Consider the following 26,932-nt stretch of genomic DNA (forward strand, 5'->3'; position numbering starts at 1 on the left):
TTTTAGAGGTTATTTGGTTCTAGCAATGTTAACTATTTTGTGTTACTGGATAATTTAACATTTGTATTTTAAATTTTATATAAATTTCCTCTTTTTAACACGTTTTAAAAAGCACACAAAAAACAGTTCAAACTATGTAATTTGTTATTTTTCATCCTAGTTAGCTTATCACAACTCAGCAAAACAATACTTGGACATTCAGTTCTTCTAAAATACAGTATTTGGGTAGATTCCATCACTTTACCATTGGTTGCTATGTTGGTCCCTGAAACAGTCAGACAGATCCGGACAAGTGAAATTCTCTGAGAGCCATTGGTCAGTACAGTGAATATTAAATTTATGCAGGCAAGGTAATTGCCTGAGCTTGTTTTCAGTTGCTTAGTCACTTTTACAAACACTACAGATTTTACCTGGTTCACTATCAATACTGTTATGCTCTAGTGCTGGGTGGAAGGAATGTCAGTTTGCTCTTTGGTTAAATCATGTGTTTGGCTGGCCATGGCGGCTCATGCCTGTAATCCTAGCACTTTGGGAGGCCAAGGTGGGCGGATCACCTGAGGTCAAGAGTTCAAGACCAGCCTGGCCAACATGGTGAAACCCCATCTCTACTAAATTACAAAAATTAGCCAGGCATGATGGTAGGTGCCTGTAATCCCGGCTACTTGGGAGGCTGAAATGGGAGAATAGCTTGAGCCGGGGAGACAGTGGTTGCAGTGAGCCAAGATCGATCGTTTGAATTTCGCAACTGCCTGCCACCCCTGTTGTCAGTGTTTCAGGTATGAGGCTGGGTGGTCTCATTTTCACCATGCATTTCAGTGCTGTTTCCTTGGGCCTGTCTGTCTTGAGAGGAGCCTTCCCTGTCCTGGCTGCTGTCATTAACTGTACCCACATTACTCAGTTCTGAGTGCATCTCTGGTAAATGCTGACCATTTCTCTGAAGCTCTGATTTAGAGAACCAGAGCTTCTCTCTAATGGTTGAGCCCTTCGTTAGAGAACTAGGTTCTCCAAACCCCATCGTAATCTGCCTTAAAATTACCGAAGAGCCACTGATGATAGCTCAACAAGCTCATTTTCAGAAATCCTAGGAAGAGGAACTGTTATGGTACCCAATATAGGTTTGAATACATGACTGCTCTAAATGAGAAATGGTTCAGCAAAAGCCCCCACTATTGCCTTTGTTAATAGTGACTGTGTTTTCTGCTAGCCCTACTCTGGATGAGTTCTATTTGCAGTACTAACCCGATCTCTATTTTCTCCTGGATGGATCCTTCTCACTTGAAGGTCCAGTGTGATTGTTGGATGTCATTGTACAGCAGTTGAGGATCTGCTGGATTCTTCTCCTTCTTCTACTGACGTTCTTGGCACAAATCTTGAATTAGAGAATGGGGTATATGCAGTACCTCTGCGTTCTCTATCTTGCTGTAGACTTGAGTTATACCTTTCTTCTAACAGATCTTCTGGTTGTTTGCTGTACTGGTCTGCTTTCCCTTTGTGAATTATGGTAAACAGTGCCACTCTGTCTCTGAATTGGTGAATGGCTTTGGCTACTGAAAGTAGGTCTTATTGGCTCTAATCTTTGGTTTGTATTTCTCACTGCAACATTAGTTCTAGCCCCATTTTCCCAAACTGTGCCCCTCCTTTGGGCTGAGTTCACTACCACTTGATTGGTTTGTGTGACTACTGAAATTAGTGCTTGAAGCACTAGCTCTAGGAATGCCAGCTGCTCCCCCAATTCTATTTCTTAACCTTCCCAATGTTGAGAAAAATCCTTCAGCTGGATTTTGCCCCCTTGAAGCCAGCCTAGTCCTTGAAATGTTGGTACTTGAAGTGGACAAAATGGGAACCAAACCTGATGAGCTGTGAGTCGAATAGCTCTCCAAAGTGTTGGAACTACCGCCACTGAAATTCTCTGAGGTTTGTCTTCTTGTTCGCCTGGCCACAGGACTAGTTGACCTTTGTTGCCTGTTTATAGTGTGATCTCTGTTACTATCTGAAAGTGGAATGTCTGTGTATTCTTCTCCATGAATTTCATATCTTCTATTTTCATGATTTATGCAGATTTCCAAAGTAAACCAAAACTCTCCACTGTTCAGGTTTGCTCGACTCACAGCCCTCCAAGTTTGGTTCCCATTTTGTCCACTTCGAGTTGCATTTCCTGTGCCCCGAAAGGTGATCAGCTGTTTTAGAAGAGAATCTTCATTTCAACTTTCTCTAGAGACTTCTGAGTCTCTGTGATTTGTTCCATTTTTCAAGTCAGGCCAAGAAGCTAGTTGTTCCTTGACCCCCATCTAACCGCTGTGCAGTCTTCTGATGTTATTTCTCCAGGAGTGCCAAAAAGATTAGGGTCTCTCATAAGCCGATACTCCATCTTTGAGTTCATTAGTCAGCTGATAATAGGCTTCTTCTCTGTGGAGACACTCTTCTTGCTGCCATCTTCTCCCATTTTCACAGCGATTACGGTCTTGAGATAAGGTTTCTTCATCACCACCATCCCATCTAGATCTAGACTTCCTCAGATTCCTGGCTTTCTTATTTTCCTTTCAACAGGTTTTTTCTTTCTTTCTTTCTTGTTTTTTTAACACGGGGTTTCACCATGTTGATCAGGCTGGTCTTGAACTCCCAACCTCAGGTGATCCGCCCACCTTGTCCTCCAAAGTGCTTGGATTACAGGCATGAGCCACCACGCCCGGCCTTAACAGGTTTTTAACATATGCCATGGTATCCATCCTTCAATTATTCATGCCTTTTTTGAGAGCTTCCCATCTCTTCTTAACTCAAATCCAGACCTGTTGGTCTTGAGGGTTCTTAAACTGCTATACTGTTCTTGGTTTCATTACTCTGCTGTTCAATAAAATGGCAATTATTGTCCTCTCTGCCCTCATCACTTGGCCTAGCCAAATCATCCACCGGAATATCATCCTGTTCTGTGGAACAGCTCTTGGGAACTTGAAATAAGAAAGATGAGTGGGTATTTTAGTATGAATTGGTGGTATTCTACATGTACATTTAAAGTTTTCAGGGCTGGGTGCCATGGCGCATGCCTGTAATGCTGCCTTTTGGAGGGGAGGGTGAGGTAAGATGGGTAGATCTCTTGAGTCCAAGAGTTCGCGACTAGCCTGGGCAACATGGTGAAACCCCGGCGCTACAAAAATTAGCAGGGTGTGTGGCGTGTGCCTGTTGTCCCAGCTACTCCGGAGGCTGAGGTTGGAGGATCACTTGAGCCTGGGAGGCGGAGTTGCAGTAAGCCGAGATTGCACCGCTGTACTCTAGCCTGGGTAAGAGAGCCAGGACCTTGTCTTTAAAGAAAAAACGTTTTCAGGTCTTGTATTATATTACTCTAAAGGAATATCTAAAACGGCAGATGATGTAATTTTGGCAAGCGTGTCACATGTTGATTTCTGTTTTGCCAGTGAATGCATCAGGTCTGAGGTATGTGTGGGATCTGGACTTCTCCATTTCTTGTTTCTGATCACCTGAGGCTTGTACTTTAGAGCTTTTCCTCGTCTTCAGAGAATTTCCAGTGTAATACATCTCATCTATTGTATTATAATTGTATAGAATACTTAATGCTTTCATTGGTTATGGATCTCTGAAATTAAAAAGGAAATACCAGGTTAGAGGTTAGTTTTTGCTTTCTTCTTATTTATTATTCAGCATTGTTACTTAAATATTTTTTCCTATTTTCAGGTCATTCCCCCCTCCCCCAACATATTTGGTATTCTTTCTATCCACCTGCTCCTTTACCGAAATACAGTTAGGAGAGGAGTGCTGCCCTACTGAGGCTTGTGTACTGTGGCTCTGTGCCTCTAGTAGATGGGACAGAGTTCCTTTTCTGGCTCTCAGATACCAGAGACATATTACCTGGTCACAGGAATGTGAGTTCTGTGATTTCCCACCCTTCTCTCTTTTAGTTGTAAACATTTCTTAGTAACCTTTCATCTTTCTTAGTGGTCAGGGATAGATTGTTCCCTAAACTATCATTTCTCTTCTGCCATCCCATTATAAATCATGTAGAAATTAATACTTTGGTATTATATTTAAAAATATCTGTTCAGTTATTTCTTTGTTGAGTGACTTGGATCCAGAGGGGCAGGTGTGGGGAAGTTTTGTATGTATTTGCATGTTTGCATAAAGATTCTAAAGCAGGGGAGCTTTCCATTGAAAAAGGAGCCCTGGGAAGCTCACTGGAGGTGAGTTGCAGTAGAGCCTTGTTTCCTGGTTCCTTGCTCCTTTCTCCATCTGTCCCTTTTGCTCTGGCTCCCAATCCAGACTGCCACGTAGTGCCAGTTTTTCTTTTCATTCCTTGGTCTGCTTCAGATCTTAATTTTATTTGTTCCTTCTTCCCTCCACACCCCTTGCAGCCAGCCTCACAGATCAACTTTGTCCTAAGCAGAGAAACACAGCCTCATTTTCCTCTTGTATTTCAGTCTTGTTCTGCCCCATGGTAGCTTCTAATACCTTCAGCAATAAATGCCATTGCTGATCATGGCCTTTTTAGGCCACTCCTGCTGCTGCTACCTGTGAGTGTACCCATGGGCTTCTCATTCTTCTTCACATGCATTTGGCCCTCCACTGTCCCTCTTCTTCTGAAATCTGTTTTCCCGACTTCATTAGATAAGCATCATCTCATCCTTCACACTCAATTCATCTACAGAACTTTTCAGAGTATATGTTTTAATTCTTGTCTTTTCAGCTTTTTCTCTCCTTCATACATCTTTAAACATGAGCCCCTCTGCAGTGTTCTCTGACTTAATTTTTTGTTGTGTGCTAGAGTGTGCAATATTATTTTTTTGCATTTTAATTTTTTTATTTAAAAAATCCTCCTTACTATCATTTCTAACCGTTCTTGTCTCAGCTAACGATACTTGTTTTTCATTTTGAGTAAATATTCCAAGTAACTAAAGCGCTTTCAAATTTAGGAAGGATTTTTTCCTTTCCTTTACTATCCTACATCTAGTTTTTTAACAGGGCTGTCATCTTTGCCTTCAAAATATATCCAGGTTACTTTACTTCTTACCTCTTCCACTTCTGTGTCTGGTTCAAGCCCCTGTAGTTTTTCTGCAGGTTGGTCGCTGTGTCTCCTAACTGCTTTTCCTGCTTCTGCCCTTGCTTCCCTTGCAGCCTGTATTAGCAAGGCCAAATGGATCCTGTGCTCCGGACTTCCCCTGGCTGCCTGCCTCCCTGAGCATGAAAGCTGAGGATCCCATAGCAGCTGCAAGGCTGTCCATAGCCCAGTCCCCTGACCTCACTTTCCTCTACTTCATGTCTCTCTGGTCACTTGGCCTCCTTTCATGCCACGCATCCTTCTGCCTCGGGGCTTTGGCACCATCCCTTGTCTCTCTTGGGAATGTTCTTCCCCAGGTATCTGCCTGGCTACGTCCTTCACCTCACCTCACTTTCTCAGATGTCTCTTTCAAAGCAATCTTCCTTGACCTCACTGTTGATAAATCACAGCCTCCCCGCATGCTCAGTATATGCCATGCACCATCCCCTCTGCTTAATTTATTTATTCATTTGGAAACGAAGTCTCACTCATGTCACCCAGGCTGGAGTGCAGTGGCGCAATCTTGGCTCACTGTAACTTCCCCTTCCTGGGTTCAAGCGATTCTCCTGCCTCAGCCTCCTGAGTAGCTCGGATTATAGGTAGGCACCACCATGCCTGGCTAATTTTTGTATTTTTAGTAGAGACAGGGTTTCACTATGTTGGCCAGTCTGGTCCTGAACTCCTGACCTCAGGTGATCTGCTTGCCTTGGCCTCCCAGAGTGCTAGGATTATAGGCATGAGCCACTGTGCTTGGCCCCTGCTCCTTTATTTCTCGTGGCACTGGTTGCCACCTAACCCTAGTGTGTATTGCCCATTTCCCCCACCATAGAGCACTGGCTCCACAAGGAAAAGCATCCTGTTTTGTTCATTCTTTTGAACCCACACCATGGTAGGTGTTCAGCAGCTGTTTGCTGCCTGAATATGTTTTTTATCCACCTCTGCATGCACTGTGTGCTTTTCTACCTTACTGGAGTGATGGGAGTGATCATTGGGAACATCTGGTTTTCTCCTTACCACCTGTGTGCCATGATGTCTTCTGGAGCTTTCCAAAGACCTCCTCTTACTGTGTACATTGATTTGCCTTCTAGCTACTTCAGCATGGTTTTCAGGCTAGGAAGGGATGAGCCATTCAGGAGAAGCTGTATAACAAAATGTGTCAGATAACTGGCCTTATTTTACACACAGGTTAAACTAGCAGGCCCTGGATGAGGATTTGAGAGGGTCTCTGTGCTCCGTAGTTCTGTGGATTAACACTTGGTTTTCATTGTTCTCTTTTAGCCCTGACTTTCTCGTTCACGTTTGTTTAAATAGTCTTGAGTGTTTCAGAGGCTGAGGTGGTAGGAAGACTGGCCACCGGATAAGGGGAGCATTGCTATCCTTGTGCTTTCTTCTCTGCAGGACCAAGAGTTCTTTCACTGTGCAGTGTAAGAAAGTTGCTAGCGTTGTTCTCAGTAACAAAATCTTCTACATGAAGATTTGCTGTCCTCTCAGTTCCTTAGTTTTCCTATTTACAAAATGAAATGTCATTGACCATATTTTCAGGCCACTTACAACTCCAGTGACCTTGAGTCCTATAGGTCCCTCTTGCTGGGTAGAATGTTCAGATGAATTGCATATGGTGCGATTGTGTTGCAGAATCACCCTTTGAAAAGAGGTCCTATTCCCTGCAGCATTCTTGACTTTCTGAAGAGGACTGAGCTCATGGTCAGCATGTTTCCTGATGGTTTGAAGTATCTAGCTTTAAAACTTCCAGCTGCTAGTGGAGACGAATATGGTGAGAACCAAGCACACGACAAACTGATTGGCTTTTAGAAGCATCCTGGGCTGGCTGGGTGGACTTATACAGAACCACTGGTGGCAGGTTAGTTCCCTGGGACTTTTCCAACATTTGTCTCTGTATTGAATTTTGTCCTTATTCCTGAAATAGAGTAGCCACTGAAATCAGGAACCAGAACTGCTGGAAAATACCTTTGGAAACCACTGTATTTCATGGTAAAGAAAAGGCAACTGCCAGTAGTTAAAATACCGGGTTGAGTGCTAGTTTTTCTCTCCCTTTGTTTTTCTCTTTAATTATGAGAGGCCTGATTTACCTTCCTCTGTCTGTTAAAGCTCTTCACAGATTCTTGGAAAAACAAGCCATTTAATGGTACCAGCCATGAGGGCCCACCTTCAGTTCCATGAAAGCTGCCTGGGAGTTCTGGTCACAAGATCCTGATAGAAGACTGTGTAACCCCTGCTAGGCAGTCAGCCGGAGTGCTCTGGTGTGGCTCACGCTCATGTTTGTTCAAGTGACCTGAATGTGCTTCCTCTTTGGGGCCCTGTTTCAAATGCACACGTTGACGCCGTTATCGTCCACTAAACCAAGTGAGAGTCAGGAAATTCAAATTCGTAGTGCCTGTGACTTGGTCACACTCCCTGTACACATAACAAGATCTTGAATCAGACTACCATCTACAGTAACACTCAAACTGCATATGGGGGCCGAGCTGCTCTTGGTGTGGGAACTGCAACTTTGAAGTTCCAGATTTTGATGTGATCAACGTTTCAGACTTAAAGTCCCTTCTGTATAGTAACTTTTTAAAACACCGAACTGAAAATAAAAATTGATTTAGATTAGGGACGTTGGAGAAGCAAATTGTAAAGGGAGGAGGCCTCTTGCAAACCACATGTAACTATGTCACATCCTTAAGTGCCTCAGGAAGAGAGAGATGACAGACCAGTGACCTTTCACCATATCTCTTACTTCTAGCCGTTCTCACAGAGACCTTGCCCTTCAGCACACATGCCACCCCCCAGAAGAGGACACTTTTGACTTTGCTATCTCTTATTGACCAAGTGATAATCCTGATGGAGAAACAGGATTTAGAGGCATGTGGTGTTTTTTTACCCAGATTTCAAGATTCAGGTACTGGAGATCATCTTACAGCCTTCTTCACTGATTCTGTGTCTGATTAAAGTTTAGTTCTTCACCTCCATCTTGCTGGTGAAAGGAATGCAAGGACAGGGAAAGTAGAGTTTGTGGGTCATTATTCTTTTAAAACGTTGCCATGAAAATTGTAGATCAGCTGATATACAGTAGTCTTTCTTTTTAGGAGGGAGATAGTTCCAGGACCCAGAGTGAGTGCCTGAAACTGTGGATAGTATCAGATCCTGTGTATGCTACAGGGTCTGTTTTCCCTTATACCTATATACCTATGAGAGTTTATACATTAGGCAGAGTAGGAGATTAACAACAATAACTAATAAAAAACAGACCAATAATAACAGCATACCGTAATAAAAGACAAGTGATTGCGGTTTCTCTTTCTCAAAATACTGTATTGTATTATACTGCAGGTAACGCAAAAAAGCAGAAAGTGAAAACTCAGATAGGGAAGGACCATACATGGGATTGACATCAAGCAAACAAGAAATGTTGTGCCTGGGATGTTAACATTTCTTGGCCACTGAAATTGTTGGGCCAGCCTTCTTTTTGAAAGACATCTCCTTAGGCATGCTCCCGTGTGTTTGTCTGTGTGTACATACGTGTAACACACTGGCAAGTCTCTTCTGTTTTCTTCTTTAAGGATGAAAACCTGAGGTGTCATCCTGATAATTTCATGGAGACCCCGTAACATTTTTTCCATCATACATGGCACTTTCTCTTCATAGCTGTGTCTATGATAACGCCGTCTGCCTGCTGTGCTCTGTTCATTTGAGCTTTCTAGGAGAGGTGGGAAGCCTCAATTTTGTGGCGGTGATTCAAGGTCTCCATGGCATAACAGCTGATAAATGGAAGATGGATAACTGTAACCCTTTTAAGTCAGTGCGTTTTCTGCTGAGCCTTTCAGCCTATTGACCGTATCCTCAGTAAGGCCTGTGAAAAGGCAGGGCAAAACCTAGCCCTCTAGTTCTTACAGTTTTTATTTTATTTTTTCGTTTTTATTTTTGAGACAGGGCTTCACTCTGTTGCCCACGCTAGAGTGTAGTGGCGCAATCTTCGCTCGCTGCAACCTCCGCCTCCTGGGCTCAAATAGTCCTTCTACCTCAGCCTCCCGAGTAGCTGGACTAAAGGCATGCACCACCACACATGGCTCATTTTTTGTATTTTTAGTAGAGATGGGTTTTGCCATGTTGCCTAGGGTAGTCTTGAACTCCTGTGCTCGAGTGATCCACCCAACTTAGCCTCCCACTGTACTGGGATTTACAGGCCTGAGCCACCTCGCCTGGCCTAGGTCTTAGGGTTTTTGTATTTTATTGTTGACACCACTGTGGCTGTGATGGGAAGAGGGAAATAACAGGGCTCATGAGACAGTGCTGAGCATCGTCCTCATCCCCAAACACAGCTTCTGTGTGTTTTAGATGTGTTATTTCCTTATTATGCCATCCACGTTTAGGGGCGCAAGAAGAGTCAAGTGAGGAAAGAATGGGATGGTAAGTCCATGGAAACCCCTCAAGCAGGCTTCCCCACCTCAGCAGTGTGTCAAGGAGATGGGATAGAATTATGGCTTAACTCTTCTAATGTACGAAATCAGCAGCAGCTGTGAATATTTTTATCTTCAAATTTGTATTGCACACTGAGAACCTTATTATATGATTTGAAATTTATTGGTCATATCCTGAAATATACACTGTGTATACCTAGTAACCTAGTATTGGTTACAGTGATGCTGTCTTAAGTTTGTTTGTTTTAAATGATGTCTGATCCCACCATAGTGGTAGTGCTCTAGCACAGTTTTGGGTAACAAGTAAGATTGCATTCTGACGTTGTGTCATAAATCATCTCTAAAACCCATGAGGTCACATATAACTTGTTTATGTAACAGGATAGAACAAAATTCATTGTTCTGAGAATATATTACTCACTCATTTTATCCTCAGTGACGATGAGTTTTATAACCTATGTGCAGTATTGATGCCACTGAATAAGCATTTACTTTAGATGAAGATACAACTTTTATCCTAACACTCAGTTGAGAGGTTGCAACAGCTGGACTTTGCGTTCTAGAATTTATGTTATACGTATGTGTATAAATACATGTAGTTTTAAAGACCCGGCAACCTTAATGAATACTGGTAAAAGATTTTGGCTATCTTTTAACAGCATTACCATGTGGTTGACCATTTAAATAAGCAGCACTTTATCTTGATGTAATGAATACATTTAATTGATTATCTTGGCAAACCAGGGTATTTGTTGGTTACAAACATAATTTTCTTTATTTTTACTTCTAGATGTTTGTGAACTATTGTTTTTATAGTCTATATTGAAAACACGCTTTTTCTTTTTGAAATGGATTGTAGTATAGAGCCTTGTTAATAAAAAAATTTTAAATAAAAATGGTAAGGCAGAATGACTTAGTTATTTTTATATTTTCCTGTAAAAACAGCCTCAGTTAAGTGAGCCACAATGAGCCATGATGTATTTCCTCCATCAGGATGGAAAATAAGCCATTTATTATTTCAGGTCTGACTCACAGTGAACCTGCTGACACTGGGATGTTTTAAAATCATAATAATAAGGAACAGGTTAGGGCAGAAACTTGGACGCTGGGCCTAGGATTACCTGCTTATTACAATGTTTTACAACTTGGATGCTTTAGGTTTTCTGGCACAATGTCCTAAACCTCACACACTAAACACCCCCTTGTTGTACAATTATTGCTTGCCGGTTTTAGATGGTGCCAAATAGACAGATGCCTCATCATAATTACCATTTTTTAATTTCACTGTTATAGACATATATAAATAGGTTGTTACCTCCTCTCCCTTCCCTCAGTACGGTATGCTGGTCTTCCTCTCCACAAAAAGCACCCTGATGGCCTTAGTTAATAAAGATGGGCAGCTGAGGAATGAGGGTATGGCAAGCGGATGCAGCACCTCCTCAGTGTCTCAGGGTACATAATATTAAATTACACGTATTGCAGGAAAGTGGTTACATGGAGAATGTAGTTGTCAAAATTGTCATAGGTAAGAGATGTGCTTCTCTCTCTCTCTCTCTCTCTCTGAGACTGAGTCTTGCCCTGTCGCCCAGGCCGGAGTGCACTGGCATGATCTCGGCTCACAGCAACCTCCCCTTCTTGTTTCAAGCACTTTCTCTGCCTGAGCCACCCAAGTAGCTGGGATACAGCTGTGTGCCACCACGCCTGGCTAAGTTTTTGTATTTTAGTAGAGACGAGGTTTCAGCATGTTGGCCAGGATGGTCTTGATCTCTTGACCTGGTGATCCACTTGCCTCAGCCTCCCAAAGTGCTGGGATTACAGGCGTGAGCCACCGCATCCGGCTGCGAGATGTGCTTCTTTATCAATACATTAAATAATATTTAGTGGTGGGTCACCATAATTTTGAGGTGGTGATAAAAAAAACAGTATTTTGAGTTTTTGATACTATATAATGTGAAGGCATCCGATTTCTATTGGTGTTAGAGTCACAGGTACTGCCAATATTGTGATGTGTTGCCTGCATTCATAATTGGAGGAAATGCTAAATTTTAATGAGTGATTCATAAAAATGTGTTTTTTCCTATCCAAGGTCATGAATCCCTTGAGTTCTGTCCATGGGCTCCAGGTTAAAAACCCTGGGCCTTGAGGATTTTTATTTTTTCTCCCCAACTCGAAGAATTTGTTTAGGCATGAGTTTGAACATATGCAAATCAAATCTTTCTTGAAGACATGCTATTCTACTGGTCTTGGTTCAAAAATAGGAAGAAATGGGCTGGGCATGGTGGCTCACGCCTGTAATCCCAGGATTTTGGGAGGCCTGAGGTGGGTGGATCACAAGGTCAGGAGTTGGAGATCATTTTGGCTAACACAGTGAAACCCCATCTCTAAGATACAAAAAATTAGCCAGGGGTGGTGGTACATGCCTGCAGTCCCAGCTACTTGGGAGGCTGAGGCAGGATAATCATTTGAACTCAGGAGGCGGAGGTTGCAGTGAGCCTAGATCATGCCACTGTACTCCAGCCTGGGCAACAGAGCAAGACTCTGGGAAGAAATGTTTAACTGTTGTTTTTATAGTCAATTCTGATTATCTATAGACCAGAATTGAAGAAATTAGCCTTCATTTTCATGAGAAAATCACTAACTTCTTTTACATTAAAAGATGGATGAACCGAAACCTGTATTTTCTGTGGTTTTGAGTAAACAGACTTAAATTTACAAGTACTCATGCATAATTCTATACACACTGTAGGCATATTAATACTGTGTAGACTGATATATATAGAAATTACATCCGTTCCAAAGCAAGTATATGCATCTCCTTTGTAAGACAGAAGGAAGAGTAAAGAAAGGAATCAAAAACCTGGTCATGGCAAGCAGAAGGAAGAAGCAGCAGTAGGCTCCCAGTTTGGTATTCTACCCTCCAGATGACTTCATTGCATAATGTGTTTTGTCATCCAGACGTAATTTTATTTCAGGTCTACTGAGCTTCAAAAATTACAAATGATAACGATAATTAATTAAATTTCAGTAGTTTTAACAACATCGAGCTGTGTGCTGGAATAGGAAAATGGCACAATTGAAGGACATTTATGTTGAGTGTCATTGTTTAGAGTTACACTGATTTGGAGGCCCTTTAAAAATATCAAAAGTCATTGTATTTCAACATTTATTTCAGCTGAAGGTTTTAAAACAGGCTTTAAAAAATCTGTAGTGCCTGCAGTGAAGATACATGTACTCTCCCATCTCTAGGATCCATCATCTGAGCTGAAAATTATCTTTAATAAGTTAACCATGATCATGACAAATCTTATCTTACTGCTTTGAAGGAAAAAGGAGGCATTTTGTGATGTGATATTGAAAGGATAACATTTTCTGCCATCGTCTTCTATAATACCTACCTTAAGAATCAGGAAAAGCCTTGGAGATGACACTTTAGTTTGGAGACGTGTTCTTTTCTGAAGAGAATTTGAAAAAAGGTGACCTGGATAAATCAGTAAAATGTAAAATAAAAAAAAAGAATAAGGTGATTGCTACTTTAACAGCGAGCTAATACTCTGAGGGTTTTTAGCAGTGACAGATAAGGAGAAACATGCATTTTTGACTTGAAGGGTAACACATTGTATCAGTCAGCTTTTGCTCCATAACAAATAATCCCAAAAATTGCAGTGACATGCTACTTTTGTATTTCTTGCTCATATGTATGAGATTCCCTGCAGCAGCCTACTCCATGTGTCTCCCTTTGAGGCCTTGGCTGGAAGGTCAGTGACTGGGTTAAGTTCTTCTCATGGTAGTGTCTTGTGCAAGAGGGCAAGCTTGACTGCTTGAGTATGTTTCCATTCTCTGTCAGTATCACATTCCCTAGCACCCCATTAGCCATAGCACCTCTGCGATCAAGAAGGAGTGAAGTGTACTTGACCCACAGAGGCTATAGAAATACAGCTAACAGTGAATGAAGAATTGGGACCAATAATTCTATCCTACCACAAATGCTAAAAATGTTACCAGCTGAGGGTAGCTTTTGGTCATGAGATTATATGGTACTGTCTTACTGTCTCTGGCTTTTGTCTTTTCTTCTGCGCCAGGAAACACTAGTTCAGTTTTTCATATGGATGTGGACTGAATTTAACATACCATGAGAGACATGTTACTATCAGCTAGCTAAGGGGCAGGAAAGAGGGGCCATGAATTGAGCAAAACTTAAGAGATCTGGGTTCAAAATCTGGTTCAGGAGTATACCTATTAGGAGACTCCAGGCAATTCATGTAACCCATTTTCTGCTGCGGGCCTCTTGTTCTGTAAAATGAAGATACTGGGCTAGCCCATCTCCTTATTTCTTTCTACCACTAAAATTGAGATCTGATTTCTTTTCTGTACATCTAGGTTTCATTTATTGGCACCTCCATTTCTACTTTATGTTGTTGTAGGCTCAAAGGCAACAGAATGACTTTAGTAGACAAATGGGGCTAAATAAAAACATTGAGTGTATGGAGATATTTTAATCTATGTGTATATTACTAAATAGTGTGGAATAACGACTGTCGAATACTGTGTTTGGAGTTATAGAATCTCCCCTATAGGCTTTGAGTTCCCTGAGAACTTTATTTTCCTCCCTGCCTCTCCCATTCCTTCCCCCTTCCCCCTCCCTCCCATCTTCCTTCCCCTTCCTCCCCCGTCTCAGCTTCCTTCCCCTCCCTTCTCCCCCTTCCTCCCTCCCACCCTCCCACTGAGTACTGGTACCTGACTTGTAGTATAGCACTTTAGGAACAAATGGATGAAGGAAGATACCCCAAGTGGGAAATTAGTAAGGGAACAGTTCCCTAGCCTGAAAGTGTGTTCAAGAAGAATGATGGTTTTCTGGTGCTTATATTTACTGCCTAGGATGGACAGCTTTCTGCTTGTGAGGATTGGGAGTGTCAGTCCAAGCAGGTTTGAGATTGACATTCGACCCCTTGCTGTGTCCGCAGCGTTTTGCTAGGCACTTAGGGTATAGCATGAGGAAGCATGGTTGCTGCCCTCCGGTTTTTTGTCTGGAAGGTAGATGTGTAAACAGAATTGCACCGTGCCTTCTGTACCGGAGTCCCAACCAAGGCATAGAAGAGATATGCGGGCAACATGGGGAGATCTCACTAGGAAGAAATGTGAATCTGGTCTTGTTTGAGGAGTGGGGAGAAGTTGGCCGGATCTGTGGGTTTGTAGAGAGCCTTCTGGGAAGGGTGAAGAGACAGTATTTTTGGGGGCCTAACTACAAAATCTGAAGGGAAAGGCAAGGGTGAGACAAAGCTTCAGAGACAGGCAGGGTTAGATCTGAAGCCTTGCATGACACGACCTTGGTCTTTACCTGATGAGAAAAGGATGTTACTGGGGAGTTTTAAGCAAGGTCAGAGATGTGATCAGTTAGGAATGGCAGTGAGGAAGTTGGATGTGGGAGCTACAGGGACCTGCAGGCTGCACTATGACTTGGTGGGGATGGAGGGACAGTGGAGGGTTGTGAGCCAGGCTGAAATATGGCAAGTAGTGTCCAGTATGGACATCCACTCTTAAAGCCCTCCTCAGTCCCTTTTGGCATGCTGCCTCTCCCCCAGCCCCTCCATAGAAATTAACATGTTGTGCCATCACTTAAAACCCCCTTTTCATGGCCAGCCGGGCATGGTGGCTCATGCCTGTAATCTCAGCACTTTGGGAGGCTGAGGCGGGCAGATCACTTGAGGTCAGGAGTTTGAGACCAACCTGGCCAACATGGTGAAACCCCATCTCTGCTAAAAATACAAAAATTAGCTGGGCGTGGTGGTACGTGCCTGAAATCCCAGCTACTTGGGAGGCTGAGACAGGAGAATTGTTTGAACCAAGAAGGCAGAAGTTGCAGTGAGCCAAGATTGTGGCACTGTATTCCAGCATGGGTGACAGAGTGAGACTCCATCTCGAAATCAGTCAGTCCATCAGTCAATCAGTCAATCAGTCCCCCTTTTCATAAGCTGAGAGAAGCTGGTATGCTGTTTCTGAAATGTTGCTGGTCCCTGAAATAGTCCATTTTAGGCTACATAGCTCTGGGTGATGAGAGCTACTGTGTAGTCTGTGTTGAAGAGTGATAGAAACTCAGTTTGGAAAACTGTCAGCTTGTTAGGTTTAAAACCACCTTGGTCACTAAAGTGATAGAGGTTATTTTGATCTTCATTTTTACATTTGCTTTATCTTGCTAGATAACATTTGGAAAAACTTTTTCTACAGCATTTTGGTTAAGTAGAACATGCCTTTCAGTAAATTCTACTACATTATTGTTAGCGTGTGGTTCTTATACATAAGACTTTTTAGGGATAACATAATATTTACAAATTGTGAGAAAATACAGAGTTGTCTGGTTTAGACTCCTGTTATCATGGCATGTTTAAAGAAGAAAGCTTCCAGCAGAGAAAGGCTTGCGATGAAGTAGCATCACCTTCCAGTTAGTTGTCTGTAGTAGATTATGTATAATGCCTGCCTGGTCATAGATGCTGGTGGCTAGGTGTCCTTGCTTGATGCCAGCGTGATACTGGGCTGAATGCACATGAATCAATTCTAATATAAGTGTAAACAACATATGGGGAGATAAACATACCAAGAGAATGCATACAGACCAGATGACTTATTCCAGAGGCAAGAAGAATCAAAAAAAAAAAAAAAAAAAAAAGATCTGACATCAGGCTAATTATGAGATAGTTGAGTGCTCTCAGTCATTTGTACACATTATATAACATGTAGGTACACGCACATACATATACAGTATCACTATCTAGATTTTCCAAAAGATTGACTTGTAAGAACAAGTGACACTGAAACTCACACATTTAAAGTGTTAATAGTGCTTCTAGGTGTCATGTCTTGTATTTTTTTTAGTGGAAGTTGAAAATTTAGGCTAATTCTGCCACATTCAATATAAATCACACAGTTAAAAAGCCACTCTATAGTTTTTCCAGTCTTTGCCCCTGTTTGGCACATAAGTGTTTGGGATAAATATCTGTGGTAACACTGTCATCTACTGTGGCTTTCTCACCTGATCTTTGCTTCCCCAGCACACCACGTCAACCCCTGCTCTTAATTCCCTTGACAAAACACCGTTCGTGATTGTATATGGCACTCTGACTGCTGAAGCTAAGCTCTAGTACAATAGTTAAGTTCTAGTTTTCTTGAAACTCAGTTGGGCTTTTTCAGATATGATTTTGCAGCAATACTTGTTTTTCTAATTAATAAAAAGTTAGTTATTAAATATGAATGTGAAAATAATTATCTTTAGGAAAAGCTAAGTTGAACTCCTTGGAAGACTTAAGTTGCTGATAAATTAGTTGCAGTCAGACCCTGTAAGGTTGGGGTAAACCATGAAGAACTGTGTAGTTGGATTGATATGCAAGGGGTTCAGTTGGATTCCTCTTCCACTTGAAGGAAACCCACATTGTAAATCTGTGGTGACAATATACGGTGGGTTTAGGGTTTATGAGAAAGACTGGAAGCCTAGCCAGAGTATCTTGGTTCAAAGGTTTGCTGTATCTCAAGCACAGTTACCTGTATATTTCTAAGGCAAATGTTTAAGGAATACACACACGTATAAGGTATACATACTTTATTTATAATATATGTATATATTTAAAATCCTGTGCTTTAACTCACCTTTTTTTTTTTTTTTTTAATTCATCTGCCAACCAGGGTCTCCATCTGGTTTGGGTTGGATTGGGATTGGATAACATCTTTCTACCTAATAACAGCATTAAGAGCATTGACTGACAAAAGCCATAGCTAACCTACTTTCTTTGGGATACATATTGTTTCTCCTCATTACCCTGTAATAAAATAAGATTTATCTTAAGCATGCGCTGAGTGAAGCCTAAAATGGAAACACATGGTACAGGCATAGTAAGTTGGGAGAGACCGTCAGGACCATTGCCAATGCCCTAAATTGCAACTGAGGAAATGGCTCTGCCAGATTGAGATCTGCATTAGGGGCCTAGCTGTGGAGTGACAGGCAGTGAGTGCATGAGCAGAGCGTGTGTGGTGTTAATTCCCATCCATCCATCACTCATCCCACATGAAGTTGCTTCTGAACTGGGACCTTGAACTTTACTAATTTTATTGTAGTGTAACTTTCAGAAGATTTATCAGGTAGGTGAGCTTGGTAATTTGTTTTGTTTTGCATTTGGGTCCATCTTCACATGTGTCAACTAAGAAGGATTTGCTGCTAACCTATACCTAAATCCCTGGCACAAATCCTGGAAAAGCCTTAAATGATTGGCAGGTAGTGTCAAAAGGTGCTGTGGCAGGGCTTTGTAAATCATGACCTCTAGATAGAATGCATTGTGTTGGAATGAAATAAAAACAACCGGTTTTTAAAATGTAAATGACCTTGGGTAGAAAAACAGAAGCTTTAAGAAAGCTGTATTAGCAGTTGAAGATAAATCTCTACTCCTTCATGTTGGAAATAATCTTTTACATTGCTTATATGAATTTTTTTTTTCAGGTACATTGATTATGCATCTCCCCCCACCCTCCACATTTAATCCCCTAAGGGAATTGGTATTAATGAGTTTTATGCTTTGAATTTTAAAATTTTCTTTCCTCAAAAGTGAGACTGGGGAGAAAGAGAAAAGACTTTAAAATTTTTCTTGGGAAGCTTTTAGTTACCTCATATACCTATCCTTTTGAAAATTTCCCTGTGGATGGAGCTTCGTTTCTTGCAAATGGCTATTTTAAATGCCAGAGAATATGTTTAGATTCACTGTCCCATGGTTGTTCATGCCACAGTTCTTTTGCTCAGATTCACCCTCAGAAAGTGAGGGAGGAAAAGCATATTAAGCATATTATACCTGCAATTAAGGCATAGGTTGGCTACTTAATTTGTAGTTAGTTAAAAAAGAAAAGTTTAAAATTTTTGTTTGTTTCTATCATGATGGAACTGAAAATATTAATAATTAAGAAAACAAGAATGCTTGTCTTTTTGCTTTAGTGGTGGGACTAAGGTTTACATGCATCTTTCTGTGTATGTGATTTCAGCCAGTGCCTCTTGGCTCTGAAAGCTATGCATATGTAATTTTATTATTAACGATAACATAAGTACTTCTCTAGAGAGTTCTAATTACCATATTTTTTAAAATGCTAACATTTGAAAATGTAGATACAATTCTTTTTTTTTTTAAATTAGTTCATCGGTCTGGTCTGAACTGGGCATCTTTGGTGATATTTCCATTTCAAAGTATTTATCAAATCATAGATGTTAGTGGTAAAACGGTGTACAAAGATGCTTAGGTATGGCTCTGTGTTTTTCAAAAGAATAACAAAGCGAGAACAGTAATATCTTTTAGAAAGAAACATGTGCCTAAAAAGGTGCCAATCTGACCAAAAAACCCATTTCATCACTGAGAATTTTAATAGGAATTTTAAAAAGTATTATATTAAATCAATGTTTAGTATATTGGGAAGTTCAGAAGATTGATTTATTCAGGTTTGCCTGGGGACTTTACAACAAATGTGTGTTCAAATTTGTATGTATAACTTAAAAATATTAAAGAAAATTTGAAAAATAGGGAAGAGTCAGCCATATTGTTTTAATTAGACAAAATTATCACTACTATTTTAGCAGAGCTCCCACTTTCTTTTCTATGCTTTATCTTTTTGAAACCACTGGTTAATGTATGTATAAAGCTTGCCAGCTTGCTTTTGATTAACAGTTCAGTCAGTGAATAATGTAAAATACTATTAATATCATTGACAGCATAACTGGAAAGTGACTTGAGCACATAAAAATCACCTTTCAGTCAAAAGTTAAATTCTTATTTTTATATTATTTATTGTTATCATTTAGAGAAGAGATCAATGCCTCATCTTAGGAATTCTCAATTAGTATCCTTCAAAGACTGGCCTTTAATGAACAAATTTGTCATGTGGTGGAAGTTACTATAGTCTGATAAAAGGGGAAGATGGCTGTGAAGAAGAGAAAATGGGGGTTGTGAGGGGCGTTGAGGTATAATCTGTGGCTGTGGGATGGTCTTAGACTGGGCATAGCACAGACTCATATTTCCAACCGTACGTTAACTGCAAACCTTGATCTCTGGTTTTATGTTTTTTATCGCTTTTCGGCTTTAATTTGTAGTAGATTGCTTGAGGAAAGACCCCTGTTGATTGGTTGTAAATCATCTAAGATTTTTGATGATTAGAATATCTAAATAAAAGTCTGTTAGATCCAACTTGGACATAAATTTGAATCCCCAGTTTATTAGATTGCTTTGAAATTCTTGTTGGTAATATGCGAATTGAGTTAGAGTCTTGACTATCGAAAGCACCTTAGGAGTAAATTAGACAGTTTGGAAGCTCCATTAACTCTTTCAGGGTACTAAGCTACTATTTAGTCTACCCAAATAGTAATTTACTAAGTTTAGCATACCCAGACAGTAATTTCCGAAGCAGTACCTTGAAGATGCTGGAAGGAGTTAATGAAGCTTCTGAAATACCACGTTTTTCTTTGTCAGGGGGTGGGCAGGGGGTTGGGGGGAGAATCTGACTCAGCATTTGCAGTAGTTGAAGTAGAGAAAAGCCGTCTTTAAATTTTGAATGCCTGTTGGGCAGAAATTGTTGCTAATGCTACAGCCTTTGATTTTTTTCCTACTGCTACCCTCTTCCTGGCATATTGCACACTCCTTTTTCAAATTTATGTGAGTGTCCCTGAAGGTTCACCCCTGTGCACCTCCTTGGTAGTGCTTTCTGAGTGGTTCAGCCTGTCACCTTGACACACACATAGATGGTTTCTGGAGGCCCATTTAGTTCCAGCTGTCTTGTTCTTCACCTCTCATATCCATCTCTCTCCATCTTTTCTCCTGAGCTTTGGTCTAATTTGTCAACTCAGTGGGGACCAGATAGCTGGCTCTTCCTTTGAATTTGTCTTCGTCTTTGAAACCAGTTTCTCCTCCTGAGTTCATCAGATTTTGAGTAGCACTTACCACCATTTTTTAGGTAAGGATGGCTTTCAGTGTGGGATCAGTGGGAAAAACTTCAATTCAACTCCTCTGCCTCCACAGTGGAGCATGGAGTTGAAGCTTCTTAGAGTTTTCCTCTTTCCCTTCTCCTAGTTGGCTGGAATCATTTCATCATTTCATACCTGGGTCATTACACTGGTCTTTTCATCGGCTTGCTGCCTCCAGTTTCCTCCTTCACTCTACTGTGGGCAAGATGACGCATCACTTTAATTATAACATTTCACTTCCCAAAACATCTTCAGACACTCTGTTACCTTGAGGATAAAATCTAAATCCTTTTGTCGGGCATCAAGACCACTCACCATCTGAAAGGCCCATCTTTTTAGCTTCCTTTCTACAGATTCCTCTACCACCCCTTCCAGGCCTAAGGAGGGGAACACCCTACCTTTCAGGTATTTTACACTTTTTTGTGCTCTTAGCAGGGTATCCCTTTTCCCTACCCACCCTATCTAGAACCACTCAGTGAAAAAAGCCAGGCCCACAAAGACACATGCCTCACAATTCCATTAGTATAAATAGCAATAAACAAGCAAAATGAACATAAGTGCTAGAAGTGGCAATACCAGTGGGTGGTGGTTTCACAGGGCATGCAAATACAAAACTTCATCCAGCCATACACAGCCAATTTGAGCGTTTGGCTGTGTGTTAGACCTCAGTAAAACACTGCATATCATGTAAGGGTGTGGTGAGGCTTAAATGATATATAATCTATATAAAATGCATATGGGGGAAATCCCATCTCTTTTAGACAGAAGCAGTCGCTCTCACTCTGAATCGTATAACAGATGTATTCTTCTCTGACAAGACTTAACTGCAAATAGGCCTTGGAAGCTTTTTTTTTTTTTTTTTTTTTTTTTAACATTGTGTTTTTCACTTGACTTATTGTCATGTTTTGCTCAGTTGGTATATAGTGTAAATTTTTGATCAATAGAAATAGTGGCAGTGGGGTGTGTTGTAGAAAGCTCTTAATGGATTATGCAATTCCCCCTCCTCCCAAAACATTGCACATATCAAAAAAGAACTTTATCTTAAAAGTATTTCATGTAACAAACAAGATTTATTTTTGCAAGTCATCTCGTTACCAGAGAAGCATCCGTAAATGGGACTTATTAGGAAGGCATATGACTAAGGAAGAGTTAATTGAGCTGTGAAAATGAAATAATAAACCCTTTTGCAAGATGGCAAACTTCAGTGTATGTATGAATCAGCTGGGATCTTGTCAGTTCTGATTAAGTCAGTCTGGGCTGAAGCCCAAGGTCCTGTGTTTGTAACCAGCTCCTGGTGATGCCAGTGCTGCTGGCCCTAGAACCACACTGGGAGTAGAGCAGAGCTAGGGGTGTATTCAGGTTCATAGATGGGACATTATGAAGGGCAAAACAAGAACTTGGCTCATAAAAACCACCCCACAAATTTGGGTGGGTAGTGACCTTGTGAACCACATTTATGTAAATATTCCTGAAAGAATCCATTCAAGAAAGTGTCAACTTGCCTTAAAGTTTTGATGTTGTGTGATTTTTTTTTTTTTTATGCTAGTGGAAAAGACTGGTTGATTTCATTAGTTTGTTTTTGTTCTGTTTTGCAAATAATATATCAGAAATGGTCTTGAATTCAATCAGAATTTTAGGGAAAGAAATTTATTTGTGTGAATGTCCCTTCTTTAAAGAAATAGCAGCAACCAAAAAACCTCCAAAACTGAACTAAAAAGTACCATTCTGCCTATTTGTTACTGTGTTTCACACATAATAATTGACAAAGTTGCTACCCTGTGCCATATGCCATCTGAAGAGCCAGTTTCATTGACTTTCTGTCTTCTCACTTAACCATGGGAAGATTTCCATTCCCCTCCTCTGAATAGGGCCTCTTTGATTCCCTTGTTCCCTTTTGCCTATCACAGTCTTGACTTGTTAGAGGATTTTATACCCTGTCAGTCTTCAACCTCTGTCTGCCTATGATTTGAAACTGAGAAAAGTCCCAAGTTGGAAATTGAAAACAAGAGCCTAATGCTTGGAGGCTGGGAAAGCCTCTGAGGACTTGGCCTGAGCAGCGCCCGCCACCATAACAGGTTAACAGGAAGAATGTGGCTCTGCCTGCCGTCTCCTGAGCACATTCCTTTCTGTTTGGGGACTGAAGTACTGGACGCACACATTATTAAATTACTTAATGAAGATTTTGAAGCACACCTCTAATCCCTTTGAAAAGGCCCTTTGAGCTGGAGGAAGAGTGTGTGGGCAGTGAGAGAGAGGCGCCTTTACACTGGTGAACAGGGCCCCTCAGAAGCTCCCAGGGTGCGAGTCAGCAGCAGTCCAAGGCTGGCCATTGCCTTCTGCCCTGAATTGGCAGAAGAGACTAGGGAGAAGTTCTTTCTGGCCAGGACCTTTCACCAAGGGAGAGGGTTTAGGCTCCAACCTTGACTGAGCATTGCCATTTACATTTTGATACAGAAGACCTTGCTGTCGTTTACAGGTCCTGATCACAGTTAGGGATGCTGCTCAGACTGATAAAAATGGGCTTTGGGCTTTGTCAGAAATGTGTGTAGTTGAATTGTGTAGGTGATTCTGATAACAAAGCTGTTTTTGTGTTCCCACTACCCCTCTTATTAGGAAGCTGTCTGCCTTAGAGAATTAAGAGAACAGTCTCCAAGGCCGGGTGACTGGGAACTCATCTCTTGACAACAAACTCCATGAGCCTTTGTTCTTATCTATGGAAATAATAGTCTTAACACATTCTGGGGTTATTGTGGTGATGGAGAATATTTAAGGAAAGATGGGATATTAAAGCATTAATCATGTGTAACTGTCTGTAAACAGTGGTTTTGTAGGTTTTTGCTTTTAGTAAATAGGCTCCCCTGCGTGATCAATACCAGACCTACAGCAAAAGAGCAGTCCATTCTTACTACCCCATGCTTGGGGAGATGAGTTGCTGCTGGCTCATGAAGGACACATTCTTCTTGATGTAGGGAGGTGGAATGAGGATTTAGGTGCTGTCTTCCTCCTCTTTGGGGTAGCTTGCTGTCTTTTGACAGAATGAGGATGAGAGGAGGTGGTGGGAAGGCGGGGGAGGATTAATGATGAGATGGCATTGGGGACAGTGGAGAGAATAGTTGTGCATATGATTTACAGTCTTTTCTGTATACTATAGTGCTTAGATGAATATGCAGAAATCAAGAGTTACCGTGATGTTTGAAAATTAGATGTTGCTGGCATGGAACTTACATTCTCATTGAGAACAGACCCTGCTAAGTGACATGTAAATTTAGTACGGTAAGACCTGGGATCAGTTGGCTCAGTTGTTGAAGGATGGCCCTGATAGTAACCGTGATAATTCTAACCCTACACATTCACTGGCTGGGCACAAGTACAGGATCTCACTGGAACGTCACCGGGTATCTATTGTCTTCCTTTTATAATTGAGATACAGAAACTTAAGTAATTTGCCCAAGGTCATGTAACCAGTAACTGGCAGGGATTTGAGTCAAGATCTCTGAAGCTACATCTCTTCCTAAAGCTAGTTTTAACATTATATTTCTTAAATATGGAGTAGCCCACAAAGGCTATATGTAAGGTAGTCTTCAGAAGGCTTACATATTCACTAAGGCAGGTGAGACTGCAGAAAGAAGCAATGTTAGCTGGATTATAGCAGTTTTGCTGTATGGTTACAGACCCCAGCTTTCCACCAGAACATGGCTTAGGACCCCTGAAAAGCATCCCATTTGAGAGCAAATGGGTTTAATTTCCTTCTCATGTGGGAAAGATTAGCTTTCATGCAAACACTTGATCCATTTGGCCATTTAATAAGAAGACTGAAGTCTCGTGTTCCATAACTTTATCAGCCTAAAGTTTCTTTGTTGTATGATAAACACATAGGCTGAAACCCCTGTCCTTCCAACTCGGAGCAAATTGTGTTTGTTGTATTAAATAACCATACCATGTACTGAATGCTTTTATATTTATTTATTGGACTTGACTCCTACCTCCTTCCTGGGGTTGGGGGTGGGGGGGGGTAGTTAGCTGACGATTCTACAGGGCCTACCATTAACCAGAGGGAAAAAGACTCACATGTCACTGTCTGTAGCCAGCAGTCTAAGTTGTGAAATAAACATACCTTGAAATGTAGTCATAAAATACCTCCTGTATTTTATGGCCCACAGAGAAATGACAAATGTTTGAAGTGATATGCTCAGAAGAGCATAGAAGTGATCAGGGTGGGTCATTTTGTTTACTACCCATTAACTGTTCAAGGATGGAGATTCTGTGTTCAAGGAATCAGATAGGAAATGTGAATTTATTTGAATTTCTATTACTGTTCACTTGATAATTTTGTAGTTTTCTTAGAGGCTCTTCAAACAGAATATGACCCTTTGTGAAATATTACCACCCCTGCCCCATCCCTTTGTGAAATATTACCACCCTGATTTAATCATTATACAGTATATACATGCATCATAGTGTTATTCAGTACTCCATAATTATGTATAATTATTAGGTGTCAATTAGATACAATTGTAGTATGTACCATTGACATTAGTATCACCAGGGAATCTGAGACCTACCCCCAGACATACTGAATCAGAATCTGCGTTTTATCCTTTATTCCTGTGTGTGTTCAAGCATAAGAAGCACTGAGTTTTATGGTACTCAGTCCCCCTCCAACTTACTGGTTAAGGTTATAGAATGGAAGCTTTATTCTTTACAAAGTGCGTCAAGCTGTTTTAAAGCTAGGCCTTAGAGAACAGAAGTCTCAAGTGTACCTGTTTAGCATCGGGGATGTCTTACCATTTCTAGCAGTCTGACTTATTAAACCTCCTAATCACTCCATCTCAGTTTTTTCTGTTTATGTTGTATTGTATTCCATTTGTAGTGTAAAGCTATTAGGACTTTGCTTTTCTGAGGGAAAAGGGGCGGGGATTCTATTTTAGTTCTCATAAAGGTATAAAAATCAAAACCAAATAAGCATATAAAATCTGCATTGCTGGTGCAGTGGCTCATGCCTATAATCTCAGCACTTTGGGAGGTCAAAGTAGGAGGGACCCTTGAGCCCAGAACTTTGAGACTAGTTTGGGCAACATAGTGAGACCTTGTCTCTAGAAAAAAAATAAAAGAAATTAGCCAGGTGTAGTGGCATACACCTGTAGTCCCAGCTAGTTGGGAGGCTGAGGCAGGAGGGTAGCTTGAGCCCAGGAGTTGGAAGCTGCAGTGAGCCATGATTGTACCACTGTATTCCAACCTGGGTGTCAGAGCAAGACCCTGTCTCTAAAAAAAAAAAATGTCCTGTAGATGGCGTGGAGGAGAGAAGCCTATGTGTATTATTCAGAAGGCTTCCTCCCTGACACCTTTTGCCCTGCTTTCATCTTGTGCTCTTTCTTGGAGAGAAATGTGAGGTGAACACATAGAAAGGTGCTCCCCACTGTGGCAGATTAAACGTTTGTTTCTGTTAATGTCTATGCATTCTACTCTTCCAGTAACTAGATTTAGGTAACCTGGGCCTGTTACCCATCACTTCCTGGCCTTGTGACTTTGGGCAAATAACTTTGTCTCCCTAGGCCTGTTTCCTCAACCCTGAAATGAAAGGGTTAGATGCCAGCGCTCTGAGCTCTCTGGCCAGCTCTTGAGGATCTGCAACTCCTTCCTGCTTTTCACTTCTTCCTCCATCCTGGCTGACTTTTGCCTGGCTCCCGCTGCCCCTATGAGACCCCTTAAACTCCAGAAGAGCATAGAAGTAATCAGTGTGGGTCTTTATCCACTATCCATTAAATTTTCAAGGAGGGAGATGCTGTGTTCAAGGAATCAGAGGTGAAATTGTGAATTTATCTGAATTTCTGTTCACTTGATAATTATATCATTGACTTGGAGGTGTTTCAAACTGAAGATATTCCATAATGAAATATGACCTCCCCACTGCCCCATCTTTAGGGAATGGCATTCACCAAATCCTTTCAAATTCAGAGAAATTAGGAAACCTTGGATCATTTTATTATTAAATTTAGTATTAAAATTGTGGGTGGTTGTCAAATCAGACCTTGTCTAAGGGGGCCTCATTAGGCAGTTCTCTATAATGGTGACAGGGTGGCTTAAAATGTCTAACTAAATGCACGTTATCTCAGAGCCAAAAGTTGAGCACTTGAAAGCCAATAAAATATCTAATTAAGGAGCAGAGAAGGATGTCAAAGAAGGATCCAAAGTCCTGATATTTTTGTTATATTATATTGGGGTAGATTTACTGTAAGCCAGAGGATTTTTTTATCTACTGAACTACTATTTGAAAAAATAGCAAAAAACAAAACTAAAAATTTTCTTTTCTTTACCTTTGAAATAAATAGAACTAACCCATAGCTTGGTATGTTCAGTAAATAATATGTATTACATATTACCGTAGTTCAAGTGTGAATTTGAAACATTTTTAAAGCATACTCTACAATGGTAAGAACTTTTCTTTGCCAGTTTTGCATTACCTAGGAAGAAAACAGTGACATCTTGGAA

At 41.0% G+C, this 26,932-nt stretch overlaps 1 protein-coding gene and 1 pseudogene across 1 annotated transcript in view; one reads left to right on the plus strand and one right to left on the minus strand.

The window, feature by feature from the left end:
- FOXO1 (forkhead box O1) overlaps window positions 1-26,932 on the plus strand; it is a 110,193-nt gene that overhangs the window by 45,124 nt on the left and 38,137 nt on the right. The gene's annotated exons all lie outside the window — the stretch shown is intronic.
- Window positions 1,247-26,104, minus strand: LOC104652402 (uncharacterized; annotated as a pseudogene).

Source organism: Saimiri boliviensis, chromosome 16, assembly GCF_048565385.1.
Source record: "Saimiri boliviensis isolate mSaiBol1 chromosome 16, mSaiBol1.pri, whole genome shotgun sequence".
Taxonomy (NCBI): domain Eukaryota; kingdom Metazoa; phylum Chordata; class Mammalia; order Primates; family Cebidae; genus Saimiri; species Saimiri boliviensis.